The sequence below is a fragment of the Physeter macrocephalus genome, chromosome 2 (genome assembly GCF_002837175.3).
Source record: "Physeter macrocephalus isolate SW-GA chromosome 2, ASM283717v5, whole genome shotgun sequence".
In the NCBI taxonomy this organism is placed as follows: Eukaryota; Metazoa; Chordata; class Mammalia; order Artiodactyla; family Physeteridae; genus Physeter; species Physeter macrocephalus.
The window spans coordinates 72,197,028-72,202,351 of record NC_041215.1 but is presented as its reverse complement, the minus strand read 5'-3'; the positions used below and the strand labels follow the sequence as shown (position 1 = coordinate 72,202,351).

General features: G+C 43.9%; 1 protein-coding gene across 1 annotated transcript in view; it reads left to right on the top strand.

Annotated features, from left to right (window-relative positions):
- The first annotated feature begins 451 nt into the window (after positions 1–451).
- The window catches only part of SCN9A (sodium voltage-gated channel alpha subunit 9), a 157,904-nt gene continuing 153,031 nt past the window's right edge, over positions 452–5,324 (top strand). The window contains exon 1 of the mRNA XM_024122208.2: positions 452–728. The gene's annotated coding sequence lies outside the window, so the exon portion shown is untranslated. The remainder of the gene's footprint in view (positions 729–5,324) is intronic.

Sequence of the window (5,324 nt, the reverse complement as noted above, 5' to 3'; positions counted from 1 at the left end):
ATGGCTGGGCCTTTGTCATCGGTCCCCACCTCCTCTGCCCGTAGTTCTCTCCAGCTCCCCGTCAAGCCGCAGTAAGTGACTTCTCGGAAATCTCAGCAGATTCTGCTGAGCAGGAAGGGAGGAAGGGGTGATGGGGGCGGAGTGAGGTAAGGGAAGGGCTCTTCTGGCTCCTGGACACACACGCGCACACACAAACGCGCGCGCGCGCGCGCCCCACCCAATGGGGTAGGTGAGGGTGCGCGGTCTTGCCATCCCCTCCTCTGCCTTCTACTAGCGCACAGTAGAGAGACTGCAGCATCTCCAATACCTCGCCGGCTGAGTCCCCGCCCCGCGCCCCCTGCGGGAGTGGAGGGCGGCGGGGAGCGAGGGTGGGGAAAGGGCGGGGAGCGAGGAGGGGCCGGAGAACCGGGGCGGGGCCGCTGCTTCCCTGGGCGCGCCCCGGAAGGAGGGGCGCAGTCTCCGGGCTGACCCTCGCCCGCACTGCTGCGTCGGGTGTCTGGTTTCCAATTCCGCGGGCTCGGCCGGCTGGGGCTGGGTGCCAGTGGCGGGTAGTGGCAGGCCCCCGCTGAGCAACAGGATCCCAGAGAAAGTGGGAGCGGCAGCAGCAGCGGAGAGGACGCCGCGGGAGAGAGGCCGGGAGCGAGGAAGGGTCCCTGAAGCCCGCCCCCTACCCGGCGCCAGACTCTGCGGGCGCACTGGGTGAGCATGGTCGGCGGGCAAGGTTGCAAGTAAGTGCCTTTTCTCTTGCTCCTCCGGTATGGCGGGGAGGGAAGCCGCCAGTCTCTCGCCAGTGCTCGCCTCGACCGCCACACCCACCTGTGCCTGATTTCACATCTTTCAGGTTTTGGCCGCCCGGTGTTAACGCCACCTGGAAAGTAGAGAGGGGAGAAGTTAGGCGAGGAGGTGCCAGCGACTGGACAAAGGAGCTGGAAAGGCAACCGGTCCTTTGCCAGTTTTGACGGTGTGGATTTCAGGTTCTGAAAATGTGGAAAGGCAAGGCAGCTAGCTGTACCTCATGGTTTACTATTATTTCTTTCTGTCTACGCTAGCTGAGTCGTTGGATTGGGTTTCGGTTCCAGGGGTAGGTCGTATTCTTTACGAGCAAAAAGCATGTGTTCCTTTTCCCATCTGCAAAGGTGAGCGTGCAGAACCAACAGAGCTGACACTACCTGTGGAGACGGCGAGGATGCGCCGGACCCCTTCGGAGCACACAAACAGAAATGATTGACGAGACTGCTTAGCCCCATTTCTCGATGCAGTTTTCTTTTTTCAAACGAATGTGCATTTTATAGTGAAATTCAGATGAGATTCAGAATCATTTTAACTTTTTATCGACTTCAGCTGAAACCGTCATTTAGTTTTAGAAGAAAATAGTTGTTTTCGTCACTTCTATAAAGACAATTAAAAGATTAAAGCGAGATTAACATACTAGAAACTTCAGTGCCAACTTTGTGATTACAGCAAACATATTTCTCATTATTTTAGTGTTTTTTATTACAGTTGCAGCATTCAAAATAATTTATATCTCCTCTGAAGCTAAGAGCAATTTTTATGTGAGAGAAGCTTAGGGGAGGTTTTAAAAAGCTCACTTCAATAAGATAAAGACCAAATCAACATAGGCTTTTAAAAGAATGATGGATTTTCAGTTGTTGAGTGTGAAGTCAATGCTAGAAGGTTTAGGTTTTTTTCAGAAACACAATGTTCTTTTCTATTTCTCCTGCTTCTCTATGGGCAGGAGAAAGGTGTTGCCTTTCTTTGGTAATTTAAAATATATATTCATGATTTTTGCTTTAATGTCAATAAAACCTATCTATATATAATCTGCAAACCAAGTCCAATTATTAAACAGCCCATTTTATTGAAAAGTCTTTAACTTATTTTTCCATCATTTAAAACAATTTAAACTAGAATTCACTTTTTTAGAAACTATGTTAAGTAGGATCTTTAACAAATTTTATTAATTATTTGAAAGCTAGCCTTATCTGAGCCCTACGTGTGGAATGATCATGATTGCTAAGAACAGCTTATTTACAACAAAATGCTAGACAAAATATGGTATTTGATATAATGAAGGATGTGCCCTGTATCAGGCAACCGACAGTAGTTTTGCTTAAGGTACGTTTTTGTATTTTGTAGATGTTTAAAGTACCTCTTTATTTAGAGGTCCCCTTTTGAATGTGAACCATTGTGCAATCGTGGGACACCATGACATATTCTTATAAAAGCCGGGTATATGGTTTGCCATGATTCCTATGGTGCAGGGCAGGGCTTACAGGGTACCTGATGCTTCTATGGAAGAAAGATGAGTCAGGTCTGGCTCTCTGCCCAGAGCATCCTCCTGCCTCTGTGACTCTTAGGACCAGGAGATAATCATGGGAGCCCTCCTGTGGTAGTGCTTCTGTGATTTTGCTACCTGTTGCTGAGGAGACTTTGGGCAGCAAAGAAAAAGTAAGAAATTCAGAGGTGGAATCATCGGGGTCCTATTCACCTTATTTAATGTGACCAACCAACTTTCTCTGTGGCAAGGAAAAAGAACAGAATCTTGCATTTTTCATGAATAATAAAAATTAATATTTACCTAATGTCTATTTCTGTTAGATATGTGAAAGAGTGTGAAGTACTGGGAAGAATTATATGTTATTTTTCTAACCCTGTAAAGGAACTTAAAGTTTATTAATATGAATGGGTCATTCTTAACGTCATAGTGGTAATAATTTATGTTTTTCCCTAAAACTCTTGTCTCAGATCCTTTTCCCCAGTCTTTGTTATCTGGATTAATGGTTCCACCATCCACCAAGTGTTGATTGCTTTCTGTTCCTCATCATGGCATTTTATCCCTAATCAGTCCATATTTAGATCTCTCAATCTTATCTCCCAAACGCATCTCTATTCAATTTTATTTCTCAGCTGTACCTCTTCCACTCTGTTTTCTATATCTACCCTGCCACCAAATTACTGGCATCATCATAATTTTCCTGGATTCCTGCTACAGCATTCACATTAACCTACCTCCATAGTTCGCTCCCTTGAGATTCACTCTCCATACAAAGCAATGCCATTATGCCTCTCCTTAAGAACATTCAGTGGCTCATAACTACATAGAAAAAAGGAATAAATGCAGAAACACAAAACGATTAATAACAAATTCCTTCTAGTAGCCTACAGCTCACTCTCTGATCTGGCCCTCTGCTACAATCTCCCTGAGGGCATCTCCCACTCATTTATATGCTCCAGCCACCCTGGTCTTTTTTTTTTTTTTTTTTTTAATGTATTTATTTATTTATTTTTGGCTGCGTTGGGTCTTCGTTGCTGTGCGTGGGCTTTCTCTAGTTGTGATGAGCGGGGGTTGCTCTTCATTACAGTGCATGGGTTCTCATTGCGGGAGCTTCTCTTGTTGCAGAGCACGGGCTCTAGGCACGCAGGTTTCAGTAGTTGTGGCACGTGGGCTCAGTAGTTGCGGCTCGTGGGCTCTAGAGCGCAGGCTTGGTAGTTGTGGTGCGCAGGCTTAGTTGCTCCACGGCATGTGGGATCTTCCAGGACCAGGGCTCGAACCCGTGTCCTCTGCATTGGCAGGCGGATTCTTAACCACTGCGCTACCAGGGAAGTCCCCACCCTGGTCTTTTAGTACCTGAAACACATGAAACAATTTTACTCCCTAAGGCCTTTTCAAGTGTTCCCAGTGCCTGGACTATTCCTTCCTCTCTTTAAATGCCTAGCTCCTTTGCAAACTTTAAACTTCAGCTCAAAGGTCTCTGCCTCACACAGATCATTCTTGATCACCTTGTCAAAAGTAAGCTGTTATCTGTTAGGTTCTGTCTTGCTTCCTTGTTTTTTTCCTCCACAGTGCTTATTACAACATGTGGGTATTTTGTGGATTTGTAGATTTTGTGTATTTGTGGATTTGGTGGATTTGTGTATCGAGTGCTCCAAATGAATGGACACCATGTCTTTATTGTTGACCCCGCTTCCATAACAGTACCTACAATGAAGCAGTAGGGGTTTCCTAGATATTTATATAAATAATAAAGTACAAAGATAAGACTTATTTCACCATAGGGTGCACTAACCCTGCAAACTTACGCATTTTAAGATTCAATTTCTTTTTTATTTGTTGAGCATTGGGTATATTTACACTCAGTACTATGAGCGTGAGGAGGTAAAATTAAAATATCCTGAGATGTATTCCCATCTCTCAGCAGTGTAGGCATTAAGGTATTCAAAGGGAAGTAGACTATAACACACCCTTAGAAAGGCAGTAACCACAACTGGATTAAAATGTATTTTGAAGAAACATTGGAGTGCATAAGCCAATGACTTTATGACTTTAGTGTGAGTGATTCCTAATATACAATGATGACCTTATTAGGTTTAAATCTGTGTTTTACCAAAATTTGAGGGTCGCTTAGTAATCACTAAATTTAAAATCTTGTTTTGTAATAAATATGCCCACTTGAGTGGGCTCAGTTGATGGAAGTATGGTCAAATCAGGTTGAGTCCATAGATCAGGTGCCAACATGATCCAAATTGGTGTTTACTCCAGACTCAAGGGGCAAATTATCTCACAAATGCAAAGTGTTCACTAGGGAAGGCTCAGAGAAACACTGTGGACTAACACAGGAAAATCCATCACTATTATTGGGGAAGGGGAGTGGGCTTCAAAATTCACGTTGGTGAATGATAGCATCATACTTATACTAGAATGTATACACACACACACACACACTTTTTTTTTAATTTAATTTTTTTTTTTATACAGCAGGTTCTTATTAGTCATCCATTTTATACACATCAGTGTATACATGTCAATCCCAAACTCCTAATTAATCACAGCACCACCCCACCCGCTGCCGCTTTCCCCCCTTGGTGTCCATACGTTTGTTCTCTACATCTGTGTCTCAACTTCTGCCCTGCAAACCAGTTCATCTGTACCATTTTTCTAGGTTCCACATATATGCGTTAATATACGATATTTGTTTTTCTCTTTCTGACTTACTTCACTCTGTATGACAGTCTCTAGATCCATCCACGTCTCTACAAATGACCCAATTTCGTTCCTTTTTATGGCTGAGTAATATTCCATCGTATATATGTACCACAGCTTCTTTATCCATTCGTCTATGATGGGCATTTAGGTTGCTTCCATGACCTGGCTATTGTAAACAGTGCTGCAATGAACATTGGGGCGCATGTGTCTTTTTGAATTTTCTCTGGGTATATGCCCAGTAGTGGGATTGCTGGGTCATAGGGTAATTCTATTTTTATTTTTTTAAGGAACCTCCATACTGTTCTCCATAGTGGCTGTATCAATTTACATTCCCACCAGC